This window comes from Garra rufa, chromosome 7 (assembly GCF_049309525.1).
Source record: "Garra rufa chromosome 7, GarRuf1.0, whole genome shotgun sequence".
In the NCBI taxonomy this organism is placed as follows: Eukaryota; Metazoa; Chordata; class Actinopteri; order Cypriniformes; family Cyprinidae; genus Garra; species Garra rufa.
The window spans coordinates 6,467,057-6,487,578 of NC_133367.1; positions in this window are offsets into that span (position 1 = coordinate 6,467,057).

The window sequence follows — 20,522 nt, forward strand, 5'->3', positions numbered from 1 at the left end:
TCGGGGCACCATAGAAGTCCCTTATATGGAGAGAAATCCTGAAATTTCCTTACGACGGAAGAAAAAAAAGACATGAACACCTTGGATGACCTTGGAAGGTGGTGAGTACATTATCTGTACATATTTGTTCTGAAAGTGAACTACCTCTTTAATATTTCGGACATCCAAGGGTTTTGGCATATTTGAACATTTAAAAAAAAAAGTAACACAATAGTTACTTTCCCTGGTAATTACTTACTTTTATAATGATTTAACTCAATTACAAACTTGTGAGAAGTAACTAGTAACTATAACTTATTACTTTTTTAAAGTAACATGTCCCAAACTGGCTGTAATTCAGAGAGAAAAATGAACGCACTCACCCAGTGTCTTGATCTTCTCCTGTAACTCTTTGATTTCATTGTCTTTCACTCTCAGTTTCTTCTCTAGTTCCTGTCTGACTCTCTTCTCTGGAGCTCTCATATACATCTGAAGAGAATAGGGTTCAGTGTCCATACTCTCTATACAGTCAAACAGGTCTGAGATCTGTTCGGAGCTTCTCTCGTCCTTTAACCCAATCACACTGTACCAACTCCCATAGAGACTTTGAGATTCTGTGGATTCTACAAAATTCATCACACTTTGGTCAACAGTAAGTTCAGTAGTGAAAAGCACCATGAAGTGCTCTAGTGAGCCAAATATTCCTTTAATCTTCTCAATTTCTGCTCTGTCTTCAATAGTAATTGGTCTAACAGGAGTAACGAGGATGAAATGATGAACTCCAGGATTACAGAGAGACACACAGCGGTGAGTCTCCCGCATCACTTCCTCCTCTGAGAGCTGAGTTAGAACTGGAAGCTCTATTACACTGATCTGCCGTCCATGAATCGTTCCTTCTCTCTTATGACACACTTTACTCTTCACTTTCTGAGGTTTATTGGATACCCCTCTAAACATTTTAGACACTGAGATCTTGAGTGGTGGATTATTTCCACACAGCACAATGTTCAGCTTTGGTTTCCCAGTAATCGTCACTGAAAAGATTCATTAGAAACAGATGATTTAGTCAGCTTTGCTACCAAGCGTATCCTTGTTATATTTAACAACAAAACTATTATATCGTATAATATAATATATAATTACATTGCGGAAAATTCTTTTATGAATTGAAGGTTTGGGTGAATCCAGTCACTCACCCAAAACTGACAATTATATTATCATTCACCCATTTCAAAAGTGGAATGATGATTTTTCCATCAAGCTACAAAAAAAAAAAAAAAAAAAAACCTTTGACAAACCTTCATCACTTGGTGTTTTTGTGCTCTCTTTGAGATAAGAATCCTCCTTCTCTTCATTGTCTCCTCTGACTGAACCCCCAGATCTGCTCAGATCTTCATCCTCATACATGTCACAGATGGAAAATTCTTCACGCTCTTCGTTTAAGATTTCCTCTGTCCTTCTGAACAACTGAGAGCGCCATCCTGGGTTTCCTTTATCAAACTGAAGACATCCACCTCCACACTCCATTATTAAATAACGAATAGCATAATTTGTGATCTCATAAGGCGGAGACATTAATTGGGTCTCTTCATCAGTAGTCACCACTATAGTGTGTTTAATGGCCTGCTCACTGAAGAGGTCCAGCACATGTTTCACTCTCTGTCTGTCTTTCTCACTGAAGTTCTTATACTGCAGTACGAGTACGATCACATAATATCCTGAAGACACTGAACACTCTCTCACTCCCTCTTTTATCTGATGATGTGAGAGATCTGGCTGGAGCAGGTTAGTGTTGAAGACTGTGATATTTCTCCCCTCCACCTCTCCACTGATTTCCACACTGTGGTGCTGTAAATAAGCTGAAGTTTCTCTGTGAAACACTGTTGTACCCAGTACAGTGTTTCCCACCCGCCTGTTTTCTGATCCATACTTTCCTATCAGCACAATCCCCAGATCACTCACTGAAACAGAGCACAACCACATAAACAAAATTCAATTAAAAAGCGCTGCACAATTGTCACTTCAAAATCTTGTAGTAATGTCATAAATATTGAGGAACTCTTTTTGGAATCTAAAGGAACAGCTAAAAGATGTAGATTTGTTTAATACTCAAGAGGTATATGCAAAGACCATTTTTTGCTCTGTACTCTAGACCAGGGGTGCCCAACCCTGTTCCTGGAGATCTACTGTCCTACAAAGTTTAGCTCCAACCCAAAAGAATCACACCTGAACCAGCTAATCTCTTAAGTAGCACTTGATAATTACAGAGAGCTGTGTTGGAGCAGGGCTGGAACAAAAATCTGCAGGTAGGTAGATCTCCAGGAGCAGGGTTGAGCAGCCCTAGCCCTAGACTGTCAGCTCAAGATGATGCCACCGTGTTTACTCCACTGAGATTGTGCTTTTATGTAGCTTTTTTACTTACTCCTGCTTTACCTTTTTGTACACATAACATTTGAACAATGAACACTTATGACAAAGGACAACTTTTGAATATCGGTGTCACGAATCCAGACCGTGGTTCTGTCCACTCGCCACGAGATGTCACCCTCACAGTATACTGACTCTCACACTACACAGACTGTTGCAGGTTGCCCCGGACTACATTTCCCATTGTCCATTGCACTGATTACACACAAACCTGCATCACACACTCCTTTTAAGGCATGCACTTCTTTTTTCTGGTAGCCGAGTATTATGTTGCTTTTACCTCTCTCTAAGTGGTATTCTAATCTAGCCACCTGCCTTGGATCTCTCGCCTGTCTGGAGTAACCCTTTGTTCTGCCGTATCAGACTCTTGTTTGCCCTTCGATTGTTCTGTGGACTGTCTGTTTGGATTATGTTTGCCGTTGATCGACCCTCACCTGTTCCTGGATTACTCTTGTGTTTTGCCTTTACTGTACCTGTTTGCCATTGTTCAACCCTGACTGTGTTTGACCACGTCTTTGTTTATAAATAAAGCTTTGCATCTCGTCTTCGTCACTCTGTAACAATTGGAAACCACTACAATGACCTCCACGTTTTTTGACCTCCAATCTATCGTGGCCATCTAAGATAATTTAAAACATGGTGAAGAACAATGAGCAGAACTCGAGTAATCCCCTGAGGCGACGAAACAAGAAACACTGCAGAAAACACTCTGGGATTCACAACAGACTGAGAAAAAGAGCTCACAGTCCTCCTCTGCCAAGTATTCTCCTTGCCAATGTCTAATCTTCGGAAAATAAATTGGACAATCTCAGAGCCAGAATTACCTTCCAACGTGACATAAGAGAATGTAACAGCCTTTGTTTTTCTGAAAAATGGCTTTCCACCTCGGTCCCAGACACAGCCGTAACACCGTCTGATAACTTCACTGTTTTGTATATGGACACAGTTGAGACTGGTAAATCTCATTTGGGTTTCATGATTAACAATGAATGGTGTTTTTATAGGAATGTCTCCACTCTGTCGTGCTCCTTTTCACCTCATCTGGAACATCCATCCATCCATCATTTGCCATCCCTTTTTTACCTCCATAAATTCTCATCGATTATCGTTACAGCTGTATATATTCCACCAAAGGCTGACATCGGTTTGGTGTTGTCCTCCAAGCTTTATGATATGCTTTTATCATCGCAGAGGACTTTAACAAAGCCAACCTCAGGCAGGTCATGCCAAAATTTTATTAACATGTCTCCTGTCCAACTGGGGGGGGGGGGGGGGGACAAACACACTTGAACATTGACGTTTTTACTTTAAATGGGGCATAACACACACAGCTTCACCCAATCTTATGTTAATCTTGAGTACCTTGTAGTAATACATCCTTTATATCTCCTAAAAGTCTTTAGCAGCGTTATCTTTGGCTTACAATCGAAACCACACTTCTTTAAAGACATTCTTCCCAACACACAAGGAATTCGTCTTGGTGACAGGTGCTTCCAGTTGGAGCACGTTAATGTAAAAAAAATTACTTATAGGTACCAGTTACTATTTACAAATAGTAACTGAGTTAGTAACCGAGTTACATCATTATAAAAGCAACAAATTACCAGGGAAAGTAACTATTGTGTTACTTTTTCCTGATGACCACGAAAACTACTAAAAATATTCTGTCATTTTGAAAGTGCAAAGGGTCTACTTTTATTTGTGTCATAAAAGTCACAAAAAACAATAAAACAATGTGCTTTAAAAAATAAATGAAATAAACAGTGTGCGCTCTCTGTAGTGTTGTTCTTCATCACTTCCCTTCACAGATACGTAACGTTAAATAAAACAACCTGAATCTCTGTGTATATCACATACAACAAGACATTTAAATACAAGAAAATTTGTCAATAAAACAAACAGTGAGACTAATCGTTATTTTCATTTTTGGGTGAAATATACTTTAACTGTTACAACACAATATTACAACATAAATGCTTGACACATCTTAATATCACTGCCAGTGACTTATTTACTTACTGTTAGGACAATCATGTACTGGATGTCTATGTCTCGTCTACTTTGCTGCTGCTAGTGAAGAAAAATCTAACAGAGAGAGAGACAGACAACAGATAGGTTAGCAATTATAAATTATTTTTTAAGAGCATATGTGGACTGAAAAGCTGTGACTTCACAATGTTCGCCAATACTAATAGTGATGGGAAGATCGGATCATTTTACTGACTCAGATCTTTGAATCTCATTCATCCAAATGAATGAATCTTTCTTTTCAAGACATTTCGTTCACTTTATCAGAATATAATTAAAATGTTACATTTTAATAGCCAAACTCTACATATGCAAGGCTTTGAATAAGACAATGTAATAAAACTATAATCCAGCCAAGGCCAAATTATGAGAAAAAGAAACAATCCTAAAGTGCTGATATATCAATACTGATGCGAGTATTGATGCTCAAATAAACAATATCAGAACTAAGATGCATTTTTTTTTTTAATCAGTGATATAATATTAAACACAAATAAGTCAATGCATACAATATGCATTTAATTTGCTGAATAACCTATGTTAGCAAACAAACTGAATCACACCGTTAATGCAGGCAGCTCAAGCATGACTCAAGCATGAAATAAGATACTGAATAAGTGAATTTGAGTTTGGGTGTATTATCAGTAAGATAAAACATTTGTAATCATAAAAAAACCTACTACTGCTAATGTTAACCACAGATGTCATTTTAAAGAATGTGAAAATAATGTTTTAGTTACTTTCTGTGTAGTTGCCCACAAAGCTTTGGTGTCAGGGAATACAATAAAAGGCATGACTTACGTTGCATCTAGCGAGCAAACTCCATCCAAGCTCCATAATCTGTATTTTTTTTTTCTTCTTTTGAACAGCTTTTGAAAGGTTTTTTTTTTTTTTTTTAAAGCTGAAGTTAAATTTACTTTCATCCCGAAAATATATTGCGCACATTGTTGACAGTTGAGAACAGTTCAATCAAATGAGGTAAAAATATAAAAACAATATTGATTGGCCAAGATCTAAAATGAGAGAAAATCTGAAACAAGACAATTAGAGCTTAGCCTAGAGATCTAACCCAGCTAACAATTATTGGTTCAATGTCCTGGGAACATTAGTTTTTGGTTTCCAACACATTCTGGGAATGTTCCCGCAATGTTCCCGGAATGTTCTGGGAACCAATAATTGTTAGTTGGGTGTTTTGTGTAAATATTATGCCCCTACATATGAGCCACACCTGCATCAGATCCAAACTTACATATGTTTTAAATGCCACTTACTCAGTTAACATAGTATAGTAATAATAGCATTGTAGATCTTATTTGCATTTTAAGTGATATTATAAATCTTGTAAACATATATGGAGAAAAACTGAGATTTCTCCAGCTCTCTGCACCTGTGTTTAGCAATACTGGAATTATCTGTATACACACACTCGTTAGACACGTGAACCGGCAAAACAAGCTAACCTATTAGATTATGCTACCAAAAATATATCTGCATTGTTTCAAGGGTAGATATGGGTATGGGTGGGTAGATTTAGGGTAGGGCTAGGTATAGACATTAGAAAAACTCAAACCGAATGAATAAAATGCTGGTAGCACAATCTGATGGGTTCCATTTTTTGGTTTCAACTTGTGCTACCCATGGACAGATAGGTAGCACAAGTCTGAGCGGGTCAAAACACCGGAAATCTTAGATGTCAGAGATATGCAACTAGCTCATGCCTCGCTGAGAGTGAGACCACTAGATGTTCCCAAATCATATTAAAATGTAAATAACAATCGTCCATGAATTACACATCACTAATAGTTGAACAAATTGAGCACAGAACCATGTGCTGATGACACACAGATCAACACAGACATAAATGCTGTGACTTTCCCTCATCTCAGAACATCTACAGTGTGTTAAAATTTAAATAGGCGACTTCCACAAATCAACAGTTGAAATGAATGGCAGATCAATAGAGCCTCGTGTACTATTGCTTCTGCTAAAAACACAAATATGCTGATGCTCATTATATACTAACATTTGACCAAGAATTATAACCAAAAAGTTTTACAATCACACTACTTACCGCGCGCTTTACACACGTCCTTAACTGATTATCAGTTTAACGGAATGCACGTCGCAAAAAAGCCAGCCAATGGAAAACCCGTTTATCTTTTTCATACCCAATCATCTTTAAGTGTGATTATTTAAACAGTTCGTCCTTAGGAAGTGGACACACCCATGCGTCTCCCGCAATAGAGACAGAGCGACTCGCGCCATAAACTGAAAACAGCATCTTTGTCATTTCAGACTTACAACAAATATAGGTGTGTCTTTCTTGAAATCAAAATCGAAAGTAAAACCACAGAACAACGGAAGCTGCCCTGCGCCTCTGTCTGCAAAAGCGGAAAATATTGGGGGGCAACTTAAATATTTCCACACATGCTGATGTTTAGAAATAATTCATTAGAGAAATGTGAAGCATTTTGGCTGGTTTATGTGTTTCTTCAATTATTTGCCCACATTGTTTTAAACTATGCAACGGGTTTATTGTCTAACTCCAAAATTTGATTATTTTTTTAATTCTTTACAAAATTATTTTATTTGAAAAATGTAATCATATTATTTTATTGAGAAAATATTTTGGTTAATCTTGTGTATTTTTTATTTTGTTCAGACAGCATTTGTAGCTGACATATGGTCATGTTAGAATGTGCCCCACCTACGGGGCATGTTGTCACATTCACTTCCACCATTTTAGGGTAAATAAAGAGAGCCGTATACACTGCAATTATGAAACAAAGCAACATATTTGTACTAGACAAGTGTGAAATTTATAATCTGAAACCATATGGATTTACGTAAACTGAAAAAGTAAAAAACTATTAGGCTGTGCCTCGTGGTCCCCTGCTAAGCAAATACAAGCATTTTCTTTTGCATTCAAAATTCTTATTTTATTGAAAATATATATAAATACAGTGGCAACTCCTGACCATGAGTTTATAGATCTCAATCTTTATCAGTTTCACATTCTGATCGCTGCCTTTGTATAATGTTAAATAACAGACCATAAACACACAGGCACAGAATGTAATCTTACTGTATTCTGTCTTGTCTACTGTCTGTGGAGAAGCATAAATAAAACAAAAAGCATAACATCTTTACAACAGAGGTACTAAATTTAAAGTTAGTAGTTAAAAGTTAAGAGTCCCAGTAGTCTAAACTTTATATTTTATTTCTTACTTGAAATACCCTTCCTAAAAAAGTGAAATTTAACACTGCTGGATGATGCAAAATTAAATGAGTTTTTATGAAATAACAAAATGCTGTGTTGCTGAAAATAAACTGGGTATTTCTGAGAAAGAATAAACATTGTTCTTTTACATATGTTACCAACTTTGTAAAAAATAGTGAGTTGAAAATCGTTGAAGTTACACTTTAATAATGCTGAAGGATAGCGTTCAACTGAACACATGGCTTGAATTATCTTTGAGCTGCTATCATAAAAAAAATCACTTTGTTGCCAGAAGGTCATCCCCAGTGAATCTCAGTCTCTGCCTGTTCAAAGGATATTTTTCATTTGTAACCTTGAAATATAAATTTTCTGTAAACATGCTTTGAAATAATATTATGAAAAGCACTATATCTATATGAAAATTAACTGTGGTTTTACTATCATAAAACTGTAGCAACCATGAGTAAGCATGTTGTTTTGGTTCAAAGAAATAATGGTTTTGATGCAATGGTTCTAATATAGTTTTATTGTAGTAATTGTTGGTCCTCTCTTTCTTGAATGTCTCTTTTACATTGTTCTTTTCTTTCTCTCTTTATCATGTTTTTGTCTTTCTTCCTCCATCTTCATGTTTTTTCTCTCTATCTCTTGTTTAAGTTTCTCATAATATTCATCCCATGTTTTCTGTTCTTTCTTCTTCCTCTCATTATCTTCATCTCTTCTCTTTCTCTCTTTATCATCATTCTGTCTTTCTGTCTCAATCATCATTTTCATTTTCTCTATTTCTTGTTGAAGTCTCTGATTATATTCATACCACATTGCCTGTTCTTTCTTTCTCCATTTCTCCTCCTCTTCTTCTCTTTGTCTTGCTAATTGTTTCTGTTTCTCCCATTCCTCTCGTTCTCTCTTCAGCTCCTCTCGTATTTTTCTCTCTTGCTCCTCTCTTTCTATAATGTCTCTTTTATATCGTTCTTCTCTCTCAATAAATTCTTTTTCTCTTTTCTTTATAATTTTATCATGAGTCTGTCTTTCTTCCTTCATCGTCATCTTCATTCTCTTCATCTCTTCTTCATTTTTGAACTGAAGATCTTCTCTCTCTCTCTGACTTCTTTCTCTGTCTTCTTTAAGTTTCTGATTGTATATATCCCACAGTTCTTGTTCTTTATTTCTCCTACTCTCTTCCTCTTCGTCTCTTCTTTGTTTTTCCTGTTGTTTCTGTTTCTCCCATTCCTCTCGTTCTCTCTTCAGTTCCTCTCGTATCTTTCTCTCTTGTTCCTCTATTTCTTTAATGTCTCTTTTATATTGTTCTTCTCTTTCTCTAAATTCTTCTCTTCTCTCTTTCTCAAGATTATGCCTTTCTTCCTCCATCATCTTCATCTTCTTTTTCTCTTCTTCATGTTTGTTCATCAGTTCTTCTCTTTCTCTGTTTAGGTGCTCTACTTTCTCCGTCAGTATCTTCTTTTGTTTTTCTTGTTTTTCTCTCTCCATCTCTCTGAACATCTTACATGAGTAGTAACTCCCTCCGTTTGCTTTCACCATGTTGTCTATCTTCTGCAGTAGATCAGTCACCTGTGTTCGGCCTCCAGTCTCATTATTATTAAACACATGGTATCTGTTTCCACACACTTCAATCAGCTGATTCAGAGCAGATCCAGGGTTTCCCAGATACTGTTCAATGGTTTTGTTCTTCAGATCATCTCCTCTGGTGAAGAGCACCATGGTGAAAATTAATGAGTTTTCTCCAAACATCTCTTGGATGATCTTCACTGATTGAGAATCTTCTGGAGTGAATCGTCCCAGAGGAATCAGTAAGAGAAACACATGTGGTCCAGGCAGACTCATGTGGATGAAGTTGCCCATTTCTCTCTGGATCTCCTCATTAGTCAGATCAGTATTAAACAGTCCTGGAGTGTCGATCACAGTAATGTGTCTGCCGTTGATTTCTGCTTTCTCTTTCTGACACTCCTTAGCAACAGATGTTTGAGAAATGTTTGATTTAAACACTTCTCTTCCTAAAATGGTGTTTCCAGTTGAACTCTTCCCAGCTCCAGTTTTTCCCAGCAGAACAATCCTCAGATCATCTTCTCTTGACTCTAAAACCAACATATTCAAATTCAAGTTAAAATTTTCAATTATCCACATCATTAGATAATTTTCTGTATAATTTATTTTAAAGCAACATGTGCTATTCATATTATTTTTGGGAATCTGCATACAATGTTATTGTTTTGTCTCACATCTGTGTAGATATTAGAAACCATGAAAAGTTTTTTAATCCATGTAAATTTCCTGATCATTACCTTGTGACTGAAACCTCATCTCTAATGAATGGATTTTCCTCTTCATTTCTTCACATTTCTGCATCTTTTCCATCTGTGTCTCCATCAATGTCTCTGTGGAGAAACAAACACCACTATTTTCCTCAACCATCTGCTCCAGTTTCTCCATCAACACAGACACTTGTGTGTTCAGGTCAATGAACTGATGTCGTCCTCCAAATCTCTCAATGACAGACTGTGTTTCTTCATTTAGTTCTGCTGTCTGATGCTCTGAATTCTGCTTTATGAGGATCATGATGTGTTTGTTGATTCTTGAGCTGAATATCCTCTGGATCTCCTCTATTTCTGCTCTGTCTTCATTATTAGGAGTATCAGGAATGATGAGGATGAAAACATGAACTCCAGGATGACAGAGAGACACACAGCGGTGAGTCTGACGCATCACTTCCTCCTCTGAGAGCTGAGTGTTGAACAGAGCAGGAAGCTCCACCAGACTGATCAGACGTCCATCAAGCTCCATGTCTCTCCTCACACACTCTGAGCTCAGCTCTGATCTTCTCTCGCTCTGCTTCAGGATCAGGTTTGAGATGAAGGATTTTAATTCTCTGTTACTCCCACACACAACCAGATTCAGCTTCACACCCTCTGGATCTGTGACAAAGGAAGAAAAATGTTTAACAATCTAGTTTGAACTAAACAGATTACTGCTGTAGGCACATGATGTCAGAATTATCGCAATCTGGCTACACAAAGTGCTTGAAAGTATCAGTGTATTAATATGTATCAAAGTGATGGTATATAAAAAGTAAATCTGAAGTAATATAGTGCTTTTCAGGAACTCAAAGTGTGATGTTGGGATTGCCCAGGTCAGTTACCTGACCTTTTGAATTCCATTAACCTTACATTTTACTTTCAGAGGAAAAGACTGAAGGTAAAAAGAAAAATGCAGGAGCTAAAAAAAAAAAAAAATAATAATAGCAGTAACGGAGCAGAGCATCACCACAACCAAATTTACTTGAGGCTGGAATACACTTCACAATGAAAAATGCACACAGTAACATGTGCCTTGTTCCTTGGGAGATGTGTGACAAATAAAAACAATAGGTGTTGTAAAATCTAAAGTCTGTGTCTGTAACCAGGACGGACTGAGACGTGCGGATCCATTTGCAGCATTTAATAGACTTAATACAGACAAAAAAACAAAAAAACCCAGGGGCAGGCAGAAACGTAGTCAAAACACAGGCAGAAGGTCGGGGCTGGCAGCGAAAATCAAACACAGGAGGGAGTCCAGGAATCAAACACGGGAAAACAAACATGGGAAGAAACGCTCAGAAATGCAGCCGGGGCAATACAAGACTTCGCAATGAGGCTGTGTGTGTGTGTGGCTTATATTCAGTCCTAGAAATGAGGTGCAGGTGTGAGCAGTAATCAGTGCAGTAAGAAACAAGGAGCAGGTGAATGCTGTGATTAGTGCAGAGGCTTATGGGGAATGAAGTCCATGAAGTGTAGTGCAAGAGTTAATGACAGGACGAATCAATTCGTGACAGAATCCCCAAGGAGCGGCTTCCAGACGCTCTAACCACCTAATGAAACTGGAGGGTGGTGGAGCGGAGGCGGAACAGGGGGAGGGATGGAGGGCCAGGTCCATGTGGGGGTAATGGAGCTATGGACTGAGGCGGAGCCGACGGAGGGAGAAGCCATGGTGGAGGAAGGGTAGGCTCCTCCATGGGGCCGACCGACGGAGGTGGAGCCCGAGACCGAACCGGAGAGTCGATGGTCCTGGGCGACACAGAGGATCCGGAGGGCCAAGGCGGAACCCAAGGCTCTGGCGACCAAGGCGGAGATGGAGGTCCGGAGGTACGCGGTGGAGCCGGAGCGACAAAGGACTGAGGCTGTGCCCATGGGAGGGAGGAGGTCCACAGAGCCATTAGGACGGAGTGACGAGGCGCAGCCGGAGGAGTAGAGTCCAGAGGCGAAGGTGGGGCGACGACTGACCAGGGCGGAGCCGGAGGGACCATGGAGCCCGGTGGAGCTGTTGGACCGACAGCCGACAGCGGAGACGAGGGAGCAGAGAGCCGGGGTGGAGCCGCAGGGTCGGAGGGCCGAGGTGGAGTCCAGGACTCTGAGGCTGGAGGTGATGGTGAGGGATCCTCTAGCCAGGGCACCGATGAATACTGGCAGTCCCACGGCAAGTCCTCTGCATCGAAGGTGGGTTGTGGGTGAGCAGAGGGACTGTCAGGAGACAGAGGTGGTGGGACTGGAGCAGTAGGGAGGGTGGGTGGGAAACTCAACAGTCCATAAATGGCCTCAGTTGCCTGAACCGGGCAGACAGGAATCTCAGAACGGCTGGATGGAACCAGCAGAGGCTCTGGAAGGCTGGGCAGAACCAGCGGAGGCTCTGGAAGGCTGGGCGGAACCAGCGGAAGCTCTGGAAGGCTGTGCTAAACCAGCAGAGGCTCTGGAAGGCTGGGCGGAACCAGCAGAGGCTCTGGAAGGCTGGGCTGAACCAGCGGAGGCTCTGGAAGGCTGGGCGGAACCAGCGGAGGCTCTGGAAGGCTGTGCTGAACCAGCAGAGGCTCTGGAAGGCTGGGCGGAACCAGAGGAGGCTCTGGAAGGCTGGGCGGAACCAGCGGAGGCTCTGGAAGGCTGGGCTGAACCAGCGGAGGCTCTGGAAGGCCGGGCGGAACCAGCGGAGGCTCTGGAAGGCCGGGCGGAACCAGCGGAGGCTCTGGGAGACCGGGCGGAACCAGCGGAGGCTCTGGGAGGCCGGGCAGAACCAGCGTAGGCTCTGGGAGGCCAGGCGGAACCAGTGGAGGCTCTGGAAGGCTGGGCTGAACCAGCGGAGGCTCTGGAACGCTGGGCTGAACCAGCGGAGGCTCTGGAAGCGCGGCCATCTTGCGAACAGACTCTAGAAAGGAGGCCATCTTGTGAAAAGACTCTAGAAGGGAGGCCATCTTGCTTACAGACTCCGGGAACTCAGAAACAGAAGCCATCCTGGCAACAGGCTCAGGAAGGGCGGCCATCTTGTGAACAGGCTCTGGGTTGGCAGACATCTTATGTTGTGGCTCTGAGCTGGAACTTACTGTGGGAAGATGGTCCTCCTCCACAATTCCCACAGTAAAAGGAGAGCCACACAACAAAAGAGCAAGACCCATATAATATTGCAAAGTCCAGCCAGGTTCAAACATTGGCATGAGGGAAGCCAATGGCTCTAAGAGTCCTCCATGGAAGAAAAACATCAGGCATTGATCATTCATAGAAGACAGATTTGCCAATTCAATAAAGTCCATAGCATAATCCTCAATAGTCCGCTCACCCTGCTTGAGACGCATGATCTGTACAGTGGGGTTCGTGCTGGAACCGGATGACATCATACTAGCTGCTGGATCCTTGTAGCGGCGAAGTCTTCTGTAACCAGGACGGACTGAGACGTGCAGATCCATTTACAGCATTTAACAGACTTAATACAGACAAAACAAACACACAGGGGCAGGCAGAAACGTAGTCAAAACACAGGCAGAAGGTCGGGGCTGCCAGCGAGAATCAAACACGGGAGGGGGTCCAGGAATCAAACACGGGAAAACAAACACGGGAAGAAACGCTCAGAAATGCAGGCGGGGCAATACAAGACTTCGCAATGAGGCTGTGTGTGTGTGTGGCTTATATTCAGTCCTAGAAATGAGGTGCAGGTGTGAGCAGTAATCAGTGCAGTAAGAAACAAGGAGCAGGTGAATGCAGTGATTAGTGCAGAGGCTTATGGGGAATGAAGTGTAGTGCAAGAGTTAATGACAGGACGAATCAATTCGTGACAGTGTCCATCATACACTTTGTGATTTAATATTAAATGAATTAACTCCAACCTGGCAGATTTGATCTGGCTTTTTGCAAACAGTTTAAATTGGTAGCTTATGTATAAAAAGTGTATTTATTAGGGGGATAGTTCACTCAAAAATGAAATTTTGATATTTATCTGCTTACCCCAAGAGCATCCAAGATGTAGGTGACTTTGTTTCCTCAGCAGAACACAAACAAAGATTTTTAACGAAAACCGGTGCAGTATGTTAATGATTTAATGGAAGTGGATGGTCACCAAACGTTTGAAAGTAACAAAAAACATGCACAGACAAATGCAAATTACACCCTGCGGCTCATGACGATACATTGATGTCCTAAGACTCATTTTTTGTGAGAAACTTAACAGTATTTTTTTTTTTTAACTTTTGACGCAAACCACGTCCAACTGTCATGAGCACAATCTCCTCATCCGGCTCGTGACATGTGAACACGCTCTGGCGATCTGTCGTGTGTATAGGACACTCATTGTTGTTTGCACAGTGCACAGAGATTGTGGTTATAACGACTATTCAAAATGGTAATTACTTGCTATATCCTGATTGTTCAAACCGATTTAAAGCTAAAAGATTACGTTTGCTTGCGCGAACTGATCCGGAATTTCCCCCTCGCCAGAGTGCGTTCACATGTCACAAGCCGGATGAGGAGATTGTTCTCATGGCAGTTGGACGTGGTTAAAAAATATATATAAATACTGTTCAGTTTCTCGCAAAAACCGATCGTTTTGTGTCTTAGGACATCAATGTATCGTCACGAGTCGCAGGGGGTAATTTGGATTTGTCTGTGCATGTTTTCTTTTACTTTCAAAGGTTTGGTGTGTTCTACTGAGGAAACAAAGTCACCTACATCTTGGATGCCCTGGGGGTAAGCAGATAAACATCAAATTTTCATTTTTGGGTGAACTATCATCCAGTATAGATGTGCTGTACTGTAAATAACCTATTACGTTTATTAATGTATTCTCAAATATGCTTTATTCATAAACATAAATGAATGCACTCACCCAGTGTCTTGATCTTCTTCTGTAACTCTTTGATTTCATTATTTCTCACTTTCAGTTTGTCCTCTAGTTCCTGTCTGACTCTCTTCTCTGGAGCTCTCATATACATCTGAAGAGAATAGGGTTCAGTCTTCATGCTCATACAATAAAACAGGTCTGAGATCTGTTCAGAGCTTCTCTGGTCCTTTAATCCAATCACACTGTACCAACTCCCATAGAGACTCACGATCCTCTGAGATTCTGTGGATTCTACAAAATCCCTCACACATTTGTCAACAGTGTTATCAGTAATGAAAAGCACCATGAAGTGCTCATTAGAGTTAAATATTCCTTTAATCTTCTCCATTTCTGCTTTGTCTTCATTAGTAAGTGCTCTAACAGGAGTAACGAGGATGAAAGCATGAACTCCAGGATCACAGAGAAACAGACAGCGGTGAGTCTCCCGCATCACTTCCTCCTCTGAGAGCTGAGTGAGAACTGGAAGTTCTATTACACTGATCTGCTGTCCATGAATCGTTCCCTCTCTCTTCACACAAACATTGCTTATCTGTGTCTGAAGTAAAAGTTTATTTGTTGGTTTATTCATTTGTTTATTTATTATCCCTCGAAACATTTTAGAAACTGAGATTTTAAGGGTTGAATCATGTCCACACAGAACAATGTTCAGCTTTGCTTTTCGAGTAGTCGTCACTGAAACATAAGAGAGTAAACTCAGTAACGTTTTGGTATCAAATGTACACTACTTTAACTATTTCCCAACCAAACACAAGTTAGTAAATTTCAAAAAGCCTGAAACTTTTTTAAAAAATTGTAGAAGCTGTGGTCTTCATTTTGATCTCCTGGATATTTAGATATGCATACAACAAAATATACTATGGACCATTACATTTTTGTGAAAATGATCCAAAACATTGTCAGTGGCTTGCAACTTTTTTTCCAAAAATACTGACTTAATTCCTCACAATACTGAGAAACTTTCTGGTAATAGTGATTTAATTTCTGGCAATAATGAGAAACTTTCTATTAATAGTTAATTAATTTCTCGCAATAATGGGAAACCTTCTGATAATAGTGATTTAATTTCTCGCAATAATGAGAAACTTTCTATTAATAGTGAATTAATTTCTCGCAATAATGGGAAACCTTCTGATAATAGTGATTTAATTTCTTGCAATAATGAGAACCTTTCTGGTAATAGTGATTTAATTTCTTGCAATAATGAGAAATAGTGAGAATACTGAGAAACTAAGAAACTGAGAATAATGAAAAACATTCTGGTAATAGTGACTTAATTTCTGGCAATAATGAGAAAATTTCTATTAATAGTGACTTAATTTCTCACAATAATGGGAAACCTTCTGGTAATAGTGACTTAATTTCTGTCAATAATGAGAAATAATGAGAATACTGAGAAACTAAGAAACTGAGAAAAATGAAAAAATTCTGGTAATAGTGACTTCATTTCTGGCAATAATGAGAAACTTTCTATTAATAGTGACTTAATTTCTTGCAATAATAAAACTTTCTATTAATAGTGACTTAATTTCTTGCAATAATAAAACTTTCTGTTAATAGTGACTTAATTTCTTGCAATAATGGAACTTTCTGTTAATAGTGACTTAATTTCTCGCAATAATGGGAAAACTTTTGGTAATATTGACTTAAAATCGTGCAATAATAAAACTTTCTGGTAATAGTGACTTAATTTCTTGCAATAATAATACTTTCTATTAATAGTGACTTAATTTCTCACAATAATGAGAAACTTTCTGGTAATAGTGACTTATTAATAGTGACTTAATTTCTCACAATAATGGGAAACCTGGTAATAGTGACTCAATTTCTAGCAATAATGAGAAATAATGAGAATACTGAGAAACTAAGAAACTGGGAAAAATGAAAAAAATTCTGGTAATAGTGACTTAATTTCTCGCAATAATGAGAAACTTTCTATTAATAGTGACTTAATTTCTTGCAATAATAAAACTTTCTGTTAATAGTGACTTAATTTCTTGCAATAATGGAACTTTCTGTTAATAGTGACTTAATTTCTCGCAATAATGGGAAAACTTTTGGTAATATTGACTTAAAATCGTGCAATAATAAAACTTTCTGTTAATAGTGACTTAATTTCTTGCAATAATAATACTTTCTATTAATAGTGACTTAATTTCTCACAATAATGAGAAACTTTCTGGTAATAGTGACTTATTAATAGTGACTTAATTTCTCACAATAATGGGAAACCTGGTAATAGTGACTCAATTTCTAGCAATAATGAGAAATAATGAGAATACTGAGAAACTAAGAAACTGAGAAAAATGAAAAAAATTCTGGTAATAGTGACTTAATTTCTCGCAATAATGAGAAACTTTCTATTAATAGTGACTTAATTTCTTGCAATAATAAAACTTTCTGTTAATAGTGACTTAATTTCTCACAATAATGGGAAAACTTTTGGTAATACTGACTTAAAATCGTGCAATAATAAAACTTTCTGGTAATAGTGATTTAATTTCTCACAATAATGGAAACTTTCTTGTAATAGTAAGTTAATTTCTCGCAATAATAATAAACATTCCCTTTATAATTACTTAATTTGTCATAATGATCCATATTTGAAATTAAGTCGTTATTATGAGAAAGTTTCTCATTATTACGACATTTATTTGTTCAGAATATTATTACTTTTTAACTCAGAGATACAAAGTCATAATTATAAGAACGTTTCTCATTACTTTGACTTAAGGATTTTTTTTTTCAACAGGAACAGGCTTCTATATAAAACTGACTAAGAATAAATAGTAAGTTACACATAAGTGTATAGAGGACAAAAAGACTTTGACAAACCTCCACCAGCATGTCCTCTTTTTGTGCTCTCATTGAGATCCTTCTTCTCTTCATTGTCGTCTCTAACTGAACCTCCAGATCTGTTTGGATCTCCATCCACTGATGATCCATCACCTCCATCCTCACACACGTCATAGATGAGAAATTCTTCACACTCTTTCTTGAGAATCTCCTCTGTCCTTCTAAACAACTCAGAGCACCATCCTGGATTTATTGCATCAAATTGCAGATTTCCTCCCCCACACTTTTTTATTAAATCATGAATAGCATAATTTCTAGAAGTAAATATGAATGTGCTTGTCTCTTCATCAGTAGTCAGCACTATAGTGTGTTTCAGGGCCTGCTCACTGAAGAAGTTCAGCACATATTTCACTCTGTGTCTGTCGCTCTCACTGAAGTCCTTATACTGCAGTACGAGTACAAACACATGAGGTCCTGGAGCAGACCGAGACACACACTCTCTCACTCTCTGTTTTATCTGTTGATGTGAGAGAGATGAATGGAGCAGATGAGTGTTGATGACTGTGATGTGTCTCTTCTCCACCATTCCACTGATTCTCAAACTGTGCTTCTGTGAATAAGATGCATCTTCTCTGTCAAACACTTCTGTACCCAGTATAGTGTTTCCCACTCGGCTGTTTTCTAATGCATTCTTTCCTATCAGCACAATCTTCAGATCACTCACTGAAAAAGAGCACAAACACACACAATGCAATAAAACAGCACTGTACAATTATCACTGAAGAATCTCATATTAAAAATCCCACAGAGTTACCGGATTTCACACAAGTAGTAATGTTAAAACATCAAGTAACTCCTTTAAGAAGCTTAAGGGATATCTATAAAAGATGGACATTTGTTTATTACTAAAAAAGTTATATGCAGAGATATTTGTTTTTTTCACAGCATCTCAACTAAAGAAAAAGCTGCCCAGCAGAAGTTCCGAAATGCTTACAGCTATGCATCTTCAGCTGGGCTAAAATCACTTTGGTGGACACATGGCCTTACGGTGGCTTTTCTCATTGTTGGAGAATGAGGGTGAAAAACATGATCCACCTTCATTTTATGAAAAAGATCATCCTTTATTAAAAACAAATAAATTCAGTTTACTGCATTATTTTTCTATATGTGTCAGGCATAGTGTCCACAGATGAAGACGACAATGAAGGTCTAACAAAAGTCTCTTTTAAATGATATTCAACAATAGATCCAACGAAGTGTTAGGAAACATATAATGCATTAACGAGAATGGGGTGAATGTGATTTCACCAAGTACAACATGGTCCTGGATCAACATCCTTGTTGATCCTGGAACAACATTTCAATCAACCAATCAGAATTGAGGAAAACCTTTTCAGAATATGTCAGCTTTAGGTTTACGATTCTACGCCCTTGTTAAACAGCTATCATTTCCCTCTGATTATAGCAATAGATTATGGTTAGGGTTAGGTTTAGGGGTAGGGATTGGGTTAAATCTATATTTTTGGACACTAATGTTAATCCAGGAACATGTCTGTCTTGGCAAAATCACAGTGACCATGAAAGCTAATGTGTAACCATGGTATCAGAAAGAGAGCGGGAAGGCAGAACAGAGGAGAACAGGAAATAAACCAATTAAGGGAAAATAGGAACCAAAACAAAAAATTCATGTGACAATATGACTATATTTCATTCTGTTCCTTTTGGAATTAATTCGATTTTTTCATTTTATTTTATGCTTTGGCTTTATAGAGACAACAACAGAATAACCAATTAAAATAAAATAGCCAGAAAAAAAGAAATAATTTATTCTTATAATATGATGCCTAAAAATTTCACACACAACATAAGGATAAGGTGGTCTTTCTGTTACATAAAAATAGAGCTGGTAAAAAATAAAAAATAAAAAAATAAGAAGAAGAAAAAAAAATAAGAAAAAACAGTTTTGGGAAAGCCGCCACATATGCAAATAATTCACATTCACAGTTTTTTTTTAATCATAAATTATATTGTTAATTATAAAAATAAAATCTCAACATACAGGGACATCATTATTTTACTTTTGGGGTGAACTATATTTTAACTGTTAGAACACAATTTTACAACACATAAATATTTGACATATCTTAACATCACTGCCAGTGATTTTATTTACTTACAGTTAGGACGAACAAGATCTGGACTATGTCTACCTGCTGCTGCTAAAGAATAAAATCACACACAGAGAGAACAAGATTACACAAAATCAACAAGATTAAATGGAAAGAGTGGCAGATTATTAAAAGAAACCTCATGCAGAAGCGTAGTTTCTTCCTGGTGTTCAATTACACGATTAAAGATAAATGTAAGAGCCCAGTGAAACATCATTCAAGAAACTACACAAGTAAACAACTGTCTTCTGTTTGCTTATTTCATAAATAAAACAAACATCCAGGAAACATGGCTGTATATATTTTTATTTAATTTGATTCTTACCTGACGCCATTTCAACAGCAAAACTAGTTGCAATAGAAAGAAAAACACTGATAGACGAGATCTGTCTTGTGACTTTTTTTTACTGAAATGAAACTTGCTGCGTCCATATATTTTACCCCTCTAATGAGGAAGATGTGTAACGGTCTGCTGTTATGTTGTGTATGTTATGTTATATGTGTATGTTATTGTGTATGAGCTGCTTCATCTCCTGGTTGTTCTAACTTTGGCTTAAAACATCTGGCAATTCAAGGTCAGGGCCAGTACAGTGAAGACACCATACGCTTCATCCAAAGAAACTTCTATGTAGACGACGGTTTGATAAGTGTTCAAACAGAGACAAAGGCCATTCAACTTATCAAAGAATCAAGAGAACTTTGTTTCACTGGCAAATTAAGACTCCACAAGTTTGTGTCTAACAGTGAAAGAGTGATGGCGA